Raw genomic sequence first — 15,635 nt, forward strand, 5'->3', positions numbered from 1 at the left:
GGTCACTAACTCGATTGGGAATCTTAATGGCAGGTATCAACTTGTTGCCGCTTGCTCTCTTGTTTTAAGCATATGACACAAGCCAGGTATTTATCACGGTGACAATGTATCCAGGAGTAATATTATAAAGAGCTCCGTTTAGAAGCACCCAAAAACCGGCGTACTCACAGTCTCTGTGCGGCTAGATTGGGTGAGATCACTCATCCCAGACTTCCAGCTCAGCTGCCGAATCTAGCCCCGCTCTTGATGCGGTCTCTGGACTTTCTGCCAATTAGTCTCCCACAGGTTGGATATGACCATTAATCTATCGGAGTCTCCGTGCGGCTGTAGTGGGTGAGATCACTCAACCCAAACTTCTAGCTCAGCTGCCGAATCTCACTCCGCTCGTGACTTGGTCTCTGGACTTTCTGTCAATTGGTGTCCCACAAGTTAGATATGACCATAAGTCCACCGGCTGGTACAAGGAGAAAATATATTTGTATAGTTGGTATAGACACTCATGGGTGGAGAAGTTGCCCATAGCAACCAATCAGCCTCGAGCTATCATTTATCAGGTACATTCTGTAAAATAACGAAATGACCTTATTCCTGTGCTCCACCGCAGCAGCCTCTGGCCTTGAACGTGGCCCGACCTCAAACAAGAAAGGAAATTTTATTCGGGGAAGGGAGCGATTCTGGCGAGTTTGCCAGTTTAGCAAATATTTGCTGTTTTAAAATATGGGGCTAATTTGCCGGGATCGCGACCCGCGCCTTCATTTCGCAAGCTATTACATAAGACCCCATGTGTTGAGCTTGGTCATATATATGAACTTGATGTTGATGTGGTTTATGCGTACACTGGGCCTGATTCAGCAATGTACGCTAGTGCACTGCTGAACGCAGATTCCCGATGTTTGGGAATTGGCGCAGGAGCCAGACCCGTTGTGCACATGTGCAGAATGGGTCTGCGCGTATGCTTGCAAACTGGCAGCAGACTGTCAGTGATTGGCAGTCTGCTGCTATTTGGGGGCGGCGACAGCCACAGTTACCCGAAAAGGAGGCATGTCGCCGCTGTTGGGGGGAGAGAGAAGAGGCCAGGATCTCCGTCGGGTGACGGAGATTTCCTGGCCTCTTCCTGTAAACTGCGGCGGCCAACTGCGGGACCCTATAGGTCACCGCAGCCGGCTGATTGTACGCAGATTAACCGATGCTGCATTGAACAATGCAGCTCGGTTAAGTAATGCACAGGGGGTGTGATGCCTCCTGCTGCATTATCATATCTGCAAGGATCGCAATTGCAAATCTGCCTGAGTGCATACATCATGTATCTATAGCCTGCGTGCATACATCATATCTATAGCCTGTGTGCATACATCATATATCTATAGCCTGCGTGCATACATCATATATCTATAGCCTGCGTGCATACATCATATATCTATAGCCTGAGTGCAGCTTTGCATTTACGATCCTTGCAGAATCAGGCCCTCTGTTAGCATTAAATTACAATAGAGCTTTGTTACGAGGTTAAATGTGGCTTCATGATGTGCTGTTCATGTGTTGTTTTAATATTGCTCAGATAATCCTTTCCTTCCAGCAGGGGCTGAATGCTAGAATTGTATTGTGTGCAGACAATGTGTCTTACAAGATGATCTCCAATCCCCCTGCTCTCATTAAATGCCCCAGGACTATCTCTAGGAATGGAAGATCAGGTCCCATAGTGGCTGAGCAATTTAAATTGGAATGTGCACCCACAGCAAAACACGGGCGTAATGTGCAGCAATTACAGCAGTGCTAATAAAAACATTGTTCCTACCTTGTTACAATTGGAGTTCGAGGTCTCCCAAGCCCTTCCCTGCCTCGCTTTACATGATCTCAGCACTTTGCAAGATGGAGCCTTGTACCGTACAGGGAAATCTAGCTGTATAGCTACATCATCCCTCCCCACTGCTGACGAGAGCGTTTGCAAAGTAATCCAGGTGCCAGAACCACCGCTATGTTTATTTGCAAGCATGATGTATGTGTCATACATAGGAGAACACGTGTGGCCCTTCTGATTCCTCATTTGCTGCCCGTGTATGTGTAAATGCCGCGCTCCGGGAGCCATGTTGACATGATTCAACATGTCAACAGATACCATTTCGACATCCTCAGAATGTCGACATGTTCACGGTGTCAACAACTGAAATGTCACCATGTGAAAGAATGCCGAGGGTCAGGGGCCGCCGGGAGGGCTAGGTTTAGGCTGCGGGAGGTTAGGGTTGGGCACTAGGGGGAGGGTTAGGAATTAAGGTAAGGGATAGGGATAAAATACTCACTGGAACCGCCACTCCGTCAGACGTCTACCCCGGAAGTGCCGGTCACATGGCCGCTGGGACCTTGAAGACGTCACCCGAGAAGCCCCTACCACCTTGACCAGGTAAGTGGCCGCTGAGCCACCAAGGACGTTAGGTCAACATTCTGTCATGTCGAGATCTCAGCCGTGTAGACATGATGAATGTCGACACAGTCACTAGAAAAATGATAAGTGGAATCTGATTGGTTGCTATGGGTAACAACTCCACTTCTAAAAACTCGCACTTTAGTAAATACAGTATATCCCCTGATGTCTAGTATTTTAACTCTCATTGTTTTTGGAGTGGTATTAAAAAGTTATGCTGGAAATAGGATGTTCCTGGCATAGTGGTGACAGCATCACCAGATCGCATTCTATTACATTTTAGAAGATACAGACCTTTGGAGGTGGAAGTGAATGGATGCCTGCACTGAATGGGACTGTCCCGCTGAAATTGGGAATTGTTGGGCACACCCTCTATGGGGTGACGGCCCTGTTCAACCACACTGGTCGAACGTGCCTCGAGTCAGCCCTGGGAGCCGGTAATTAAAACAAGATGAGAAAATACATGGTAAGGGGCAGGTGGGGAATATCTGTAAGAGATGATTTGCCATAACAGAGTTACCAAAGGGGGAAGCAATCGGGAAGCCGACTGCCTATATACCGGCAGCCGGCTTCCCGACTGTCTTATCCCGACAAGGGTGAAATGCCGGGCGTCTAGATGTAGACGCCCGCATTTCCCCGACGCCGGGAGACCGGCGCCCGGCATCACGATCGTAGTGATGCCGGGCGCCGCGAGCGGACAGCCGCAGGGGGGGAGGGTTAGGTTTAGGGCTCCCGGGGGGGGACTTAGGGTTAGGCACCCCCCCGGGAGGGTTAGGGTTAGGCTAGGGGGAGGGAGGGTTAGGGTTAGGCACCCCCGGGGGGGACTTAGGGTTAGGCACCCCACCGGGGGACTTAGGTTTAGGTAGCGGGGAAGGGGGTGGTTAGGGTTAGGCTGCCGCTGACGGGAATCGAACCGCCGGCCATGCGGCCGGCGGTATTTCATACCCATGCCACCAAAGGAACAACATACAATAGTGGACAAGAAATGGATGCACCTGGATAAATAAGGAACGCAAAGCATATTGAAAGCACGTGCCACAGGTGTGGTTCATGTCAACTAAAATCCTGTAATAGGATGGGCCAGGTATAAAAATGTGTGACTGCCCCGGCTGCCTAGAACTAGCTGCAAGAAGAGGAAACACTTGTGAATTTGACAGAAGGCTGACTGTTGGGACACGTTTGGAGATGCAGTGGCCTAGATAGCCCAACTTGCTAATGTTTCATGAATAACCGTATTTAAGGTGCTGTCAGCACAGGCTGAATATCATTGCACCACCAGGTGGAAGTGCGTATTTGAGGATCATATACCTGGGCCGTAATTCGAAGCGCATGGCAAAACAGGCGACAGGAGGGAGATGAGCCAGCTGCAAATTTCAACCTGTGATGCAGGCAGCGAGATTATCAAAAACGAACTGGCAAGAACTCCACAGGGCAGTCGGGTTGCAGCGGATAAACCGCTCATCACACTTGATCGCGCACAATTACAAGTTCAGTGGTGCAACGTGCACCAGCAATAAACTGCCGAACTAGGGAAGAAGGTAAAAGATTGTCATGCTTCACTATGTTGTCAACAGACAGAGCACCTGTATTACTCTGAAGAACTCTGCAGCCTTGAGTGCCTGCTTGCAGCAGTGAATTGTTCTGGTAGTTTTGTTGTTGGGTGCATATTCCTGGCGTGGTCTAGGTACCATCATCTGTGTTACTCACAACTTTAAAGGTAATGACTGACCTTCCTCACTCCAAGTTGTAGCCGTACTTTCCTGTTGGGAGGGTCTTCTGGGTTGACAGTGCCCCCATTATATACTGTAGCATACCTGGTGACCAGATTTCGAGATGATCATGGCCTTGATGATATCCATACAGTATGTCATGACCTTCTCAGTCACCAAATCTGAGCCCAGTTCAGCATTTGCAGTATGTGGTTTTCTGGATTGATGTCAGCTTTTTCCTTGGAGTGACTTTGAGGGTTATGTGCAGTATCCCACCTGTCTGACTGCAAGTTAGTGTTGCTCCAATTATATTCCATATTAGTGCGTCCACATTAATACATGTTCCATGGCCACACACTATTTGCCAGGACTCTTTTTCAGACTCATTATTGCAGTTTGTACACCTGGAATCTTCACAATATATATTACTACAGTCTACCGGTAGCTCGCGGATGTAATTCGGGTAGCTCACCTAGCCGCAGTACTGCTGAGTCAACTAGGAGGAAGTGACCTCTGACAAAACCGTGGGTGAAGCAACGGGGAAGCAAGTCAGGGGATCGCCGTATTCGTGGCACAATACGTGACGGACACCATCTGGACATCACAGGAGTTGACTGCATTTGGGGCGAGTGACTCCTGCCCAGCCCTGCCGAAAAATCACACAACAGCCCTGCCTATATCTTTCGTTCCTCTACTGTACTTCCCTCCTTGGAACCGGCAGGGGGAGCCACGCCCTGTGTAGAAAATGGGGGCATGGCATAATGACCATAGATCACGCCCCCTAAATGACGTTATTTGGGGCCTTGCCCGCATGGAACGCCTCCAGTTAACATCAGGCTGGGGGCAAGCCCAGCCCTCATCCTGCACTGAATGGATGCCTGCACTGAATGGGACTGTCCCACTGAAATCGGGAATTGTTGGGTGCACCCTCTATGGGGTGACGGCCCTGTTCAACCGCACTGGTCGAACGTGCCTCGTGTCAGCCCTGGGATCCGGTAATTAAAAGTGAAATGTTCAACAATATCACTGTATTATTTAAATGCAACATTTTTTTCATTAAATTATCTTTACTTTTTCACTTATTAGCCAGATTTTTTTTTCAAAAATGTCAGTAGCTCTTCAGGAGGTTTCATTTTTCTCAAGTAGCTAACATCCCAATTAAGGTTGCCGACCACTGGTGTAAACTACTGGGGCTAAACTCCGAAAAGCTTTGCTTTTTTGGAGCTTAGTACATAGGGGTCAGATCATAGTTCTCACTGATAATAATAATAATGGGGACTGCGATTTGCAGCGCTATTTAGCACTTTGGTCCTGATTCAGCATGGAAACTCTATTGCCATCGCAATATCGATTACGCTCACGGTCTCACTGTGAAGATATGCTAATGATTGCAATCGCAATGCCATATGCAGCTTAACATGAGGACGCCAACTTTACCTTACACACATCCGTAATACTTAACAAGACTTCAAAATCATCGGAAACATCGAGTACAATCAGAGCCTCCCCCAAGCGGTACTTCCTGTCAGTCACTCTGCGATGGGTGTGAATAGTCACTGCGAGCGCAGTCCCGATTGTAGTGGAGTCTTCGCGCACCGCGATGCATACACCTGTGCAGAACATAGCAATAGTCCCTTTACTGGACATTTCTGTGAAATCTCCTGTATTGTGCTTTAGTACCTAGGAGCAACACATACAATTATTATGTATCAAACAGCTTGGTACATAGGCCCCATAATCACATACCATCCATCCCAATTATCACTATTCACTATAAAGTGTAAACATCTGTCACCATGGAATGTGATTATAACACTGGGTGTTTTCCCACTATCAGTATTAGGGTGTCATTCAAACCCGCTCGCAAGCGCTATGCGCTCACAAGCGGGTCGATGGTGGGGCACTGCGAACGCGCGGCATGCGCGAGCCCCCGAGCGAGTGAGACATTCACTCACTCCGGTGCTCGCTACAAATGGGGCGGCTGTCGATGTTGATCGACAGTTCGCCCTGTTTTGTGGGCGGGGAGGGGAGGTGGTTGGTCAAACGGAGGCGTCCCTGAAGGAACACCTGCCGTTTGTGGGCACTAGACACGTGTGGACACGTGATGTCAGTAGTGAGCTTCCTGCTCTATTTGAGCAGGAAGCTCACTGGGGCTTGCGGCAGACGAGACCCTACCACAAGGGTCTCGTCGCAAGCCCGATGGTCGCGATAATCACGACCATCACCTGGCCGCTCGCAAAAGCTGTGGGTGGTCACCCGGGTAAAAAAAAAAAGCGGCCGCCCTGATTCAGAGCGAGCGCTCGCTTTTTGCAAGCGCCTCTGATTCAGCCCCTTAGTCCCAACTGTGGATGCAGGCCAAACTGGATGCATGTCGTGGCTTCCCTACTCGGGAGTGTTCTACTTGTGTTTTAATTTTTATTGCGTTAGCTGTTTTCACTATGCTTCTTCTTTTAGTATGGCATTCAGTGCAAATTATATCATCAATGGGAAGTTCTGTCTACAGGTATTTAAGTGTGTAGGAAAGGAGAGTGTGGAATAGGATTAATTATAAGGTTCCAGTAGGTGGTGGATGGGCGACGTGTTTTGTCTCACAAGGCAAAGATGCCAAACTACATCTGAAACTGTAGGGGGCATATTAAATTAAGGGCGAGGATCGGTCAGAATCTGGGGTTGCGCAACCCCAGGAAGGGGAAATCTCGCTCGCTTTTGCTCGCAGCTCTCATGGAGTGTGAGCATAAATGAGCGAGGTTATTCTGCCCAGACAATCCGTGCAAGGTTCCGATGGCACCTGATCGCTAACTGAAACTTGCTGATGGTGGGCAGGTACAGATTACGCAGTGAGCAGCTCTTCCGCAGATACAGAGCAGTAGGAAATAACTGACTGTATTTAGTGCTGGACTTGGTTGTGTTGAAGGACGGTCTTGTTGCTTCACGCCAAAGGCCTCTTCTGCCAACTTCATGAACCTGCCCTGTCACTGGGCACTTATTAAAATGTACCAGTAAGCCGACTGATTATAAAAAGTCATAGAACTGAATAAACCAGTATTGGTCACAATTGACAAAGCCCATCATTCCTCTGAAGCCAGGAACATGGGGAAGCTGCTTTACCTACAGTACAAGTCTCCATTTGTTCTTCAGGGTTCTTAGAGCCAGGGAGTGTGATAATTGGTGTAGCCATTCCTATTTTTAGGGCCATATTCAATTTGGAGCGAAATGATAATTTACCGCCGATGGCGTCATTTTCGCCTATTTCAAATATCCCCGTTCTCAATTTCAAAGAGTTTTCGCAGGTTCGAAATATGCAGCGCCCAGTAGCTACAGCTTCCAACTTTAAAAAACTATTACAGAACTCCATGTAACAATTGTGAACTTATATTTAATGACATTGTATCAGAACATTGCTCTCCTAGACAGGACTATTTTTAAACGAATTGTCACAATTGTTTCCACTTATATATACATTGTCTGCACTTGATCCAGTTGGACACATTTATTGGTTACACTGTAGCCTAATTGTATTTCCATTGACTTTTACTATCTCATCTCAATTTTATTTGTATTTTATTTCTACATTTTTATTCATGCCATTTATACTGACCCATGTTTAATTAGAATAAATTGTCAGATTTTAGATTTATTATTCTAGCTACTGTACTTATACTTTGTTGCGCTACCAATAAGACACAACATCAGATTATATCGATTCTCCTGGAGTAGCATTGCACCTCTTGCAGGCGGTAGATTATGCAGAGTAACTAACTAGTCATCCTGTTGTCAGTGGAGCAGCCGTTTAATTGTCTTATGGTGCGTACACACTGGGCGATTAAAGTGGACGACTGAACGATAACGATATCGTTATCGTTCAGTCGTCCACTTTATCGTCCATTTTTAACACAAAAAAGATGAACGATGACGACGACGCGTGTTCCCGCGGGTCGTTCGTCATCCTCGTTCATCGGGCTGACATGCAGGCCAACCTGACGACCTCGTCAGGTTGCTGCATGTCAGGGAATGGGTGAGAGAGCCCGGCGCTGAACGATATCGCTAATGATATTGTTCAGCGGCTGTGCTCAATGTCATGAACGACATTGAGCACAGCCTGCCGGGGACACACTAGACGATATCGCTCAGGGAGCATATCGTCTAGTGTGTATGCACCTTAAAACTGTAATCCATCTTCTAACTGTAAGTGTATAAATGTACTGTAATTGGCTACATTTATAACTCTGCATTGGATCTATGCATGCCATTCTGTCCTTTCCCTGGTGCTATCCACTGCAACACAGTCTATGTGACTCAGCACGTGGGTGGCTATGCATTAGCCGGATCTGCTGATTCCAACTAGAGAGGCTGCTGCTGGTCTGCATTGTACTGTATCTGGGAGTGTTGGCTTGGAAGGCTTTGGAGGTCGCAATCACTAAAAACTATGGGGTCTATGTACTAAGCCTTGAAGAGAGATAAAGTGGTTGGAGATAGAGTACCTACCAATCTGCTCCTAACTTTCAATTTTTCAAACACTGGGTCTGATTCTGTAAGGATTGTAATTGCAAAGCTGCAAGCAGGCTATAGATATATGATGTATGCGCGCAGGCTATAGATATATGATGTATGCAAGCAGGCTATAGATATATGATGTATGCATGCAGGCTATAGATATATGATGTATGCACGCAGGCTATAGATATATGATGTATGCACGCAGGCTATAGATATATGATGTATGCATGCAGGCTATAGATATATGATGTATGCACGCAGGCTATAGATATATGATGTATGCACGCAGGCTATAGATATATGATGTATGCATGCAGGCTATAGATATATGATGTATGCACGCAGGCTATAGATATATGATGTATGCATGCAGGCTATAGATATATGATGTATGCGCGCAGGCTATAGATATATGATGTATGCACGCAGGCAGCTTTGCAATTGCGACCCTTGCAGATATCGTAATGCAGCAGGAGTAATCACGCCCCCTGTGCATTACTTAAACGCATTGTCCAACGCAGCATCGGTTAATCTGCGTACCATCATCCGCCTGCGGTGACCCATGGGGTCCCGCAGACGGCCTCTGCAATTTAAGGGAAGAGGCCAGGAAATCTCCATCAGCCGTCGGAGATCCTGGCTTCTGCCCACCCCTGCAACGGCGGCGATATGCCTCCGTTTCAGGAAACGGAGGGCATCGCCGCCCCCTCCCCACCCTCAAATGGCAGCAGACTGTCAATCTCTGACAGTCTGCTGACAGTTTGCGTGCGGCCTCGCAGACCCGTTCTGCACATGCGCAGAACGGATCTGGCGCTTGCGCAGATTCTCAAAGATCGAGAATCTGCATTCAGCAGTGCACTGCTGAATCAGGCCCGCAGTCTGTAACATGGCAGTTAGGAGCTGATTGGGTGGTACTTTATCTCCATACACTTTAGCGCTCTCCAAGGTTAGTAAGCAGACCCCTATGTTCCTCTGGTCTTTAGTGAATTTACCGGTTATACTGCGGTTAGCTCTTGACTTTCCCATCCTACCGGGATTAATACTAGACATACAAGAGGGAGTCAATGCTTGGTCATTGCCAAGAATGCATACATTTCTCGGCCTGATTCCGCAGCATACGCAATTGCCATCGCAGCTGCGAAAATATGCTAATGCCTGCGAAGCACCACTGGCATAGGGACACCCACTGCTTTATCATATCCGTCCAACCTCGCTTTTCTGCGTATGCCTCGGTACCATTGACGCACATCGGCCCGTCAAGTAGCACTAACAGCAGGTCTGACCAGCCACAGTAACGGTGGCGACACGCTGCACACAGTGAGCTCTCATGCTACGTATGCAATCACAGTGGCTAATTCGTGCACGCCCATGAAGCGGTGTTCACACGGACAGGCGCGCCTGCGTTATTCTGACCACTCCCCCGTCACTACCCCCAAACTCTGACAGCCTGTCACTCACCATGCCATGGATTCCTTTACGCGTCCATAATCACAATGCGGTCACTGCGCACATGCAGTGCGGCTTGTACGCATGCCCGATGGCAAACAATCGCTTGACTGCATCCGTAATCGCTGTTGCGTACACTGCTGAATCAGGCCCTCAGTCATCAATATAACAAGAGTGAAATATACTGGAGAAAAAAAATCTGTCAGGGTCTTCGCAATAACCAGGGGCGCTTCTATAATGGGTGCGGGGCACACGGGCCCCTGGGTCCAGGTAGGGCCCACACTGCACACCCATATTTTTAATACTTATCACTCCGCCGCCGGAGTTCCACGTTAGCGCCAGTATCAGCGCTGTCAACTTCGCCTGGAAAATGGCCGCCGCGGCCATTTTCCCGGTGATTTGCGCAGTAGGGAAAACACCGGGAAAATGGCGGCAGTGCCATTTTCCCGGTGATCTGTGCATGCACTGTAGACACTAGGTACACTCTAGTGCCCAGAGTCTACCAGAGCGGCCGCTGGAGGGAGCGGAGGGCAGTCAGAGAGAAAGAGGAGGGGGACCTGGACAGAGACTGCACACGGGGCCCTGGACCATCAGAGAGTGCGCAGCCAGCCGCTGGAGAGAGAGAGGAGGGGGCCCCGGTCAGAGACTGCACATGGGCCCCCTCCTCTCTTGAAACGCCCCTGACAACTACCTCATATCAGTGTTAATGAACATAAAAATTAAAGTCAGCAAACTGTCCACTAAACCTCAAGTTTATTTAAATACCAATTTGGTAATAGAGTGCTGTGATTTCATACATTGCCAGTGTTTTGTTTTTCACCCGTGACAGAATTAAGTGGTTCAAAGTATATAGAAAAGGAAGTGAGAAACGCTGGCGTTCTTTAGGGAGTGCAGTGAATTATTCAGTATAACACGTTGATGTCAACAGCTGTTGCCATTCACATTGAGACCTTTTACCGTTATCACAAATCTAATTACAACAGAGCCGTGAGGGATGGAGGAATGATACAGCAGCGAGCCAGTCTCCTCTCCCTGCAGCTCGTCGGCTGGATGCATTGGAGTCAAAGCCCCATGATTTTACCCAAACCGTCAGGAAGCTTGCATGCAGTACAGATACCAAACGCTAAATGGGTTCCCTGGTGTGTACCGTGATTTGGTGCTACTGCTGCAATATCACATCCAGGCACGGTCTGTGCAGGCAGGTGCCCAGCTGCAATGTGTCCACAGCTAAGGATGGCCGGAGTCAGCATTCATGCAGTGTGCGCTTTTATAATGCTTATGTCCTGGTGTGAAGCCTCTCTCCTAAGTGGATATGAGGTTATTCATAGTATAGTTTGGTGGAGAGTAAAAACCATCATTCATGCATAAAATAATTGCTTATTATAGAGAAAAAAAAAATTGTATAAAACCAAAAAAGATTTTGATTTACAATTATTTTTGTGTTCATTATTTTTCTTTTCTTGTGCCTGCGTTCTTGCTACTTTGCATTGTTGCTCCAAAGCTCGAGTACAGCTCCCAGCATAATGTGGCATTGTACAGTATATCGATTTAATCCAAACTGTTGGTATTATGATCCGATATTGATCGATATTACTTTATTTATATATTGTTTGGCTGCATGTGCCAGGACTATTTTGTGATGTATACAGCTTAACCAATACCTTCAATTTGATGATTGATATCAACAGCTACTGGTATGTAGTCAACATTCAGGGGTGTATATACTAAAGTGCAGGTTTTGGAGATGTTGCCTATAGCAACCAATCAGATTCTAGCTATTACCTTTTAGAAGGTGCCAGATAAATGATAAGTAAAATTTGATTGGTTGCTATGGGCAACAACTTGACTTCTAAAAACCTGCACTTTAGTAATATACCTCTTAGAATGGCGACAATACAGGGTTAGGTTTAGATTTAGGGTTAGGCTGCGGTTGGGCTCTGACACTAATGTCGACATGAGGTCTATGTTGACATTTCAGACTATGTAGACGAATGTCGGCATAATATACCACTACCGCAGCGCTTTGAAATATTCTTAGACTAGGCAGTCTTGCATGGCAGTGACCATGAGACTTTTAGTTCAACGTCATACTTCAATGAGTCACCATCAGCGATAGCGACAGTCCCCATCCGCTGTAAAATTCACCAGCAATAGCTGACACATCCAAAGGGAGAGGGGGCAAGCCTACATAACAAGGATTTTCTTAACAGAGGAAACTTAATGAAAAAAAATATTTATTAGGTGAATAAAATGGGATGTAGTTATGAGACGGTCTCAATCCCAACAGAGTAACCCCGGCAAGAGATTTAACATAGGCGTCGAAATACTGACGCCTATGTTAATCCCGATGCCGAGACGCCGGACTGATCGTTCTCTCTGCCGGGTAAGTATACACTTAGCCCGGGGATGGGGGGGTTAGGTTTAGGGACCCCCGGGGGGACTTAGGGTTAGGCACTCCCTCGGGGAAGGTTAGGGTTAGGCTAGGGGAAGGGGGGTTAGGGTTAGGCACTATGGGGGGAGGTTAGGGTTAGGTATCCCCCCGGGAGGGTTAGGTTTAGGGTGCACAGAGGTTGGGTTAGGGTTAGGCACCCATGGGGGTGAGGTTATGGTTAGGCATTAGGGGGGAGGTTAGGGTTAGGTCCCCCCCCCCCTCGGGATGGTTAGGTTTAGGGTGCAAGGAGGGGGTATTAGGTTTAGGCACCTGTGGAGGGGGGTAGGTTAGGGTTAGGCACCCCTAAGGGAGGGTTAAGGGGGAGAGAGGGGACTTACTTAGAGGTGTCGGGATTTTGACCCGCCGGGCTGCCGCTGTTGATATTTGATCCGCCGGCATTACATAGCGATTCCGAATAAAATATATATTTTGTCCATTGGGCAAGTACTAAATATATAAATATTTTCATTATTTTTTTTTTACTTTGTTTTTTTTCTTTATATTTTGCATGTGAAAGCCTATGTCTGAGCTTTCCGTTCCACTGTGCATGTTAGTGCACATTTCCTCAGCTAACCCTTCCCACTCTGTATGGCTCTGCTGCCTCAATGATAATTTGCAGTGCTAGGTGATTTTTTTTATCGACACTAGGAGCAGCGATAGAAAATCTGCCCTATCGCCGGATATTAATAAATAGGCCCCGCAGTTTCCGGAGGCTGAAAAGGGTTTATGTCCTATATCACATTATAGGACATTTCAAATCCAGATATTATTTATAACAAACAACTTCTGTCGCACATTTCTATGGCTGATTTTCTAACTTTTTATGTCAAAAATTCTTGTACTGTTTGTCATCCTTTTACCATCACTTTCTGTATTTGTATAAATTAACATAATATACGTTAATTATCACTCCTGTTGTTTTGAGCTTAACTGTACTAAATGTATTGGAGCAACCGATGACAGAGGTTCTTTCAGTCAAACTCTGAAAATGTTGTATTTTTGGAGCTTGATGAATTTAGGTTGTGTGGGGATACCGGACCAGATCGGAAGTGAGAGGTAACTAGAAGATCTCTGTGACATCTCCAACGTTACCTTTATAATGAATAAGCCAGATACTTAACATCTACAAAAGTAGGTGAAAATGTTAATTTGCACCTGCTTTTATAGAAATGAAGTGATGATGAATAGGCCCCAAAGTGGTAAATTTACTGAGCTGCAGTTTGTCAAAATACGCCAATAGTTTTAAGACGGCAATAGCAATAGGAGCAGACTATTGGTCAAAGCCACTGAAGTTTGGCAGGCAGCTCCTTAGTGAATCTACCCAGGGGCGTTTCTAGAGAGGAGGGGGCCCGTGTGCAGCGACTAGAGTGCACCCAGAGTCTATAGAGTATGCGCTGAGTATGCCGCCGCGCCCATTTTCCAATCACTTTTTACAGCGCCGGACCCCCGCGCCGACATGGGACTCCGGGAGGTAAGTAATACTATGGGTGCAGGGAGTGCGGTGCGGGGCCCCCCTGGACCCAGGGGCCCGTGTTCCCCGCACACCCTGCACCCATTATAGATATGCCCCCTGAAGCTACCTCTCTGTGCCTCCCCCTCTGCCAAAGTTTCTTAAAGCCTCAATAGTTACTGGTATATCATAATCATACTGGTTTTGTTATGGGAAATCCTGTAAAAGCACTGCTTTATATATACACTCCTGTAGATCCTCATAATGTCCTATATAACATTATATTTTATCTTCTCATGTAGGTAGTTGCTTATCACAGTGACACATTCTAATATGCATTATAACTTCTGCTTTATAGCTATTTATAAATGCTTTCATCCTAGTAAGCTTATTTCTGTAATTTAAAACTCCTCACTACTATTCCTAAAGTAGACAAGACTAATATTATCTGCAATGTATAACAGGCTTGCCATTTGTTAGGGTATCCTTGTGTTGATTATCCTAATAATATTAAATAGATATTTTCCGATATTTGCTTCCTTCTGGAAATCTCATTTCAGCATTCACTGCCCTTTCAGTAAAGTCATTATTTCTCACAATCTTTATTTCCAGATACATTATAACTCTTATTTATTGTATCTATAGAAATCCTGGAGTACAATGTAATTTGCTGTAATCCCTGTTACTGTTCCAAGTTATTGGTCACTGTAAGTCATCCTAATGCGTGTCCTTTTTCATCCTCAGCAATCTTCCTCTTCATATCGTACCGTCTCATAATTGTGCAACTTCTGCTATATATCTATAGCACGTGTATAGTTGTTAAAATATATGGGGGGGGGGTAGATGTACTAAGCTCTGGGAAGCGATAAAGTGGAGAGTGATAAAGTACAAGTCAATCAGCTCCTAACTGTCATTTTTCAAACACAGCCTGTAACATGACAGTTAGGAGCTGAGTGGTTGGTCGTTTATTACTCTGCATTTTATCACTTTCCAGAGCTTAGTACATCTCTCCCCATGGTGTCACCTCCTTGTTTTCCCTGCTGTCATCTGTAGTTGTACAAATCAAATAATTTAATTTCATACGCTGCTAAATTTCAGGACAGTATATTTTTTAAAGGGAGATGAGCCCTAAATCGAGTGAGTTTGTTTTCATAGCATAGGAGCACTTCTCCCTTCTTAATAAGCCCCTTAGCCAGCTGCCCTGTAGCTATCAGCGGATAATACCCAGCCATGGGGACTATTTTAAATGGACGGCGGCAGTACATGTACCTCCGCAATCCTATTAACGATGTCGATGGCAGGGGCGGCCAGCAGCAGATAATGCTTTATTTATGCATTTATTAAAGCATTTATTTTTTTTCTTAAAAAAAAAAAATTATGGTTGAAAATTTTTTTTTCTATATTTTTTTTACACTTTTTTGATCTGTATCGACAGTGGAAATGGAAGCAAAACCGGTTCACCCATGCGCATGGGAATCCAAACAGGCCAGCAAAGTCTCACCACTGGCAGTCAGTATCGATGGGTGCTGAGTATTGTTCAGCTTTTTCCCGGCGCACTTTTCTTAGTAAAATGCGTCGATAACTGATCACTGCAGATCGAAGGTGCATATCCACTACATGAGAGTGGAACAACTGTGCGATTACAACATCGTAATCGTTCATCATCCTGCGCAGTGGATAATGTGC

The 15,635-nt window shown here is 46.3% G+C and overlaps 1 protein-coding gene across 3 annotated transcripts in view; it reads left to right on the forward strand.

Annotated features, from left to right (window-relative positions):
- ERBB4 (erb-b2 receptor tyrosine kinase 4) overlaps positions 1 to 15,635 on the forward strand; it is a 1,059,049-nt gene that overhangs the window by 828,687 nt on the left and 214,727 nt on the right. The gene's annotated exons all lie outside the window — the stretch shown is intronic.

Source organism: Taudactylus pleione, unplaced genomic scaffold (assembly GCF_031769625.1).
Source record: "Taudactylus pleione unplaced genomic scaffold, aTauple2 ptg000147l, whole genome shotgun sequence".
Taxonomy (NCBI): domain Eukaryota; kingdom Metazoa; phylum Chordata; class Amphibia; order Anura; family Myobatrachidae; genus Taudactylus; species Taudactylus pleione.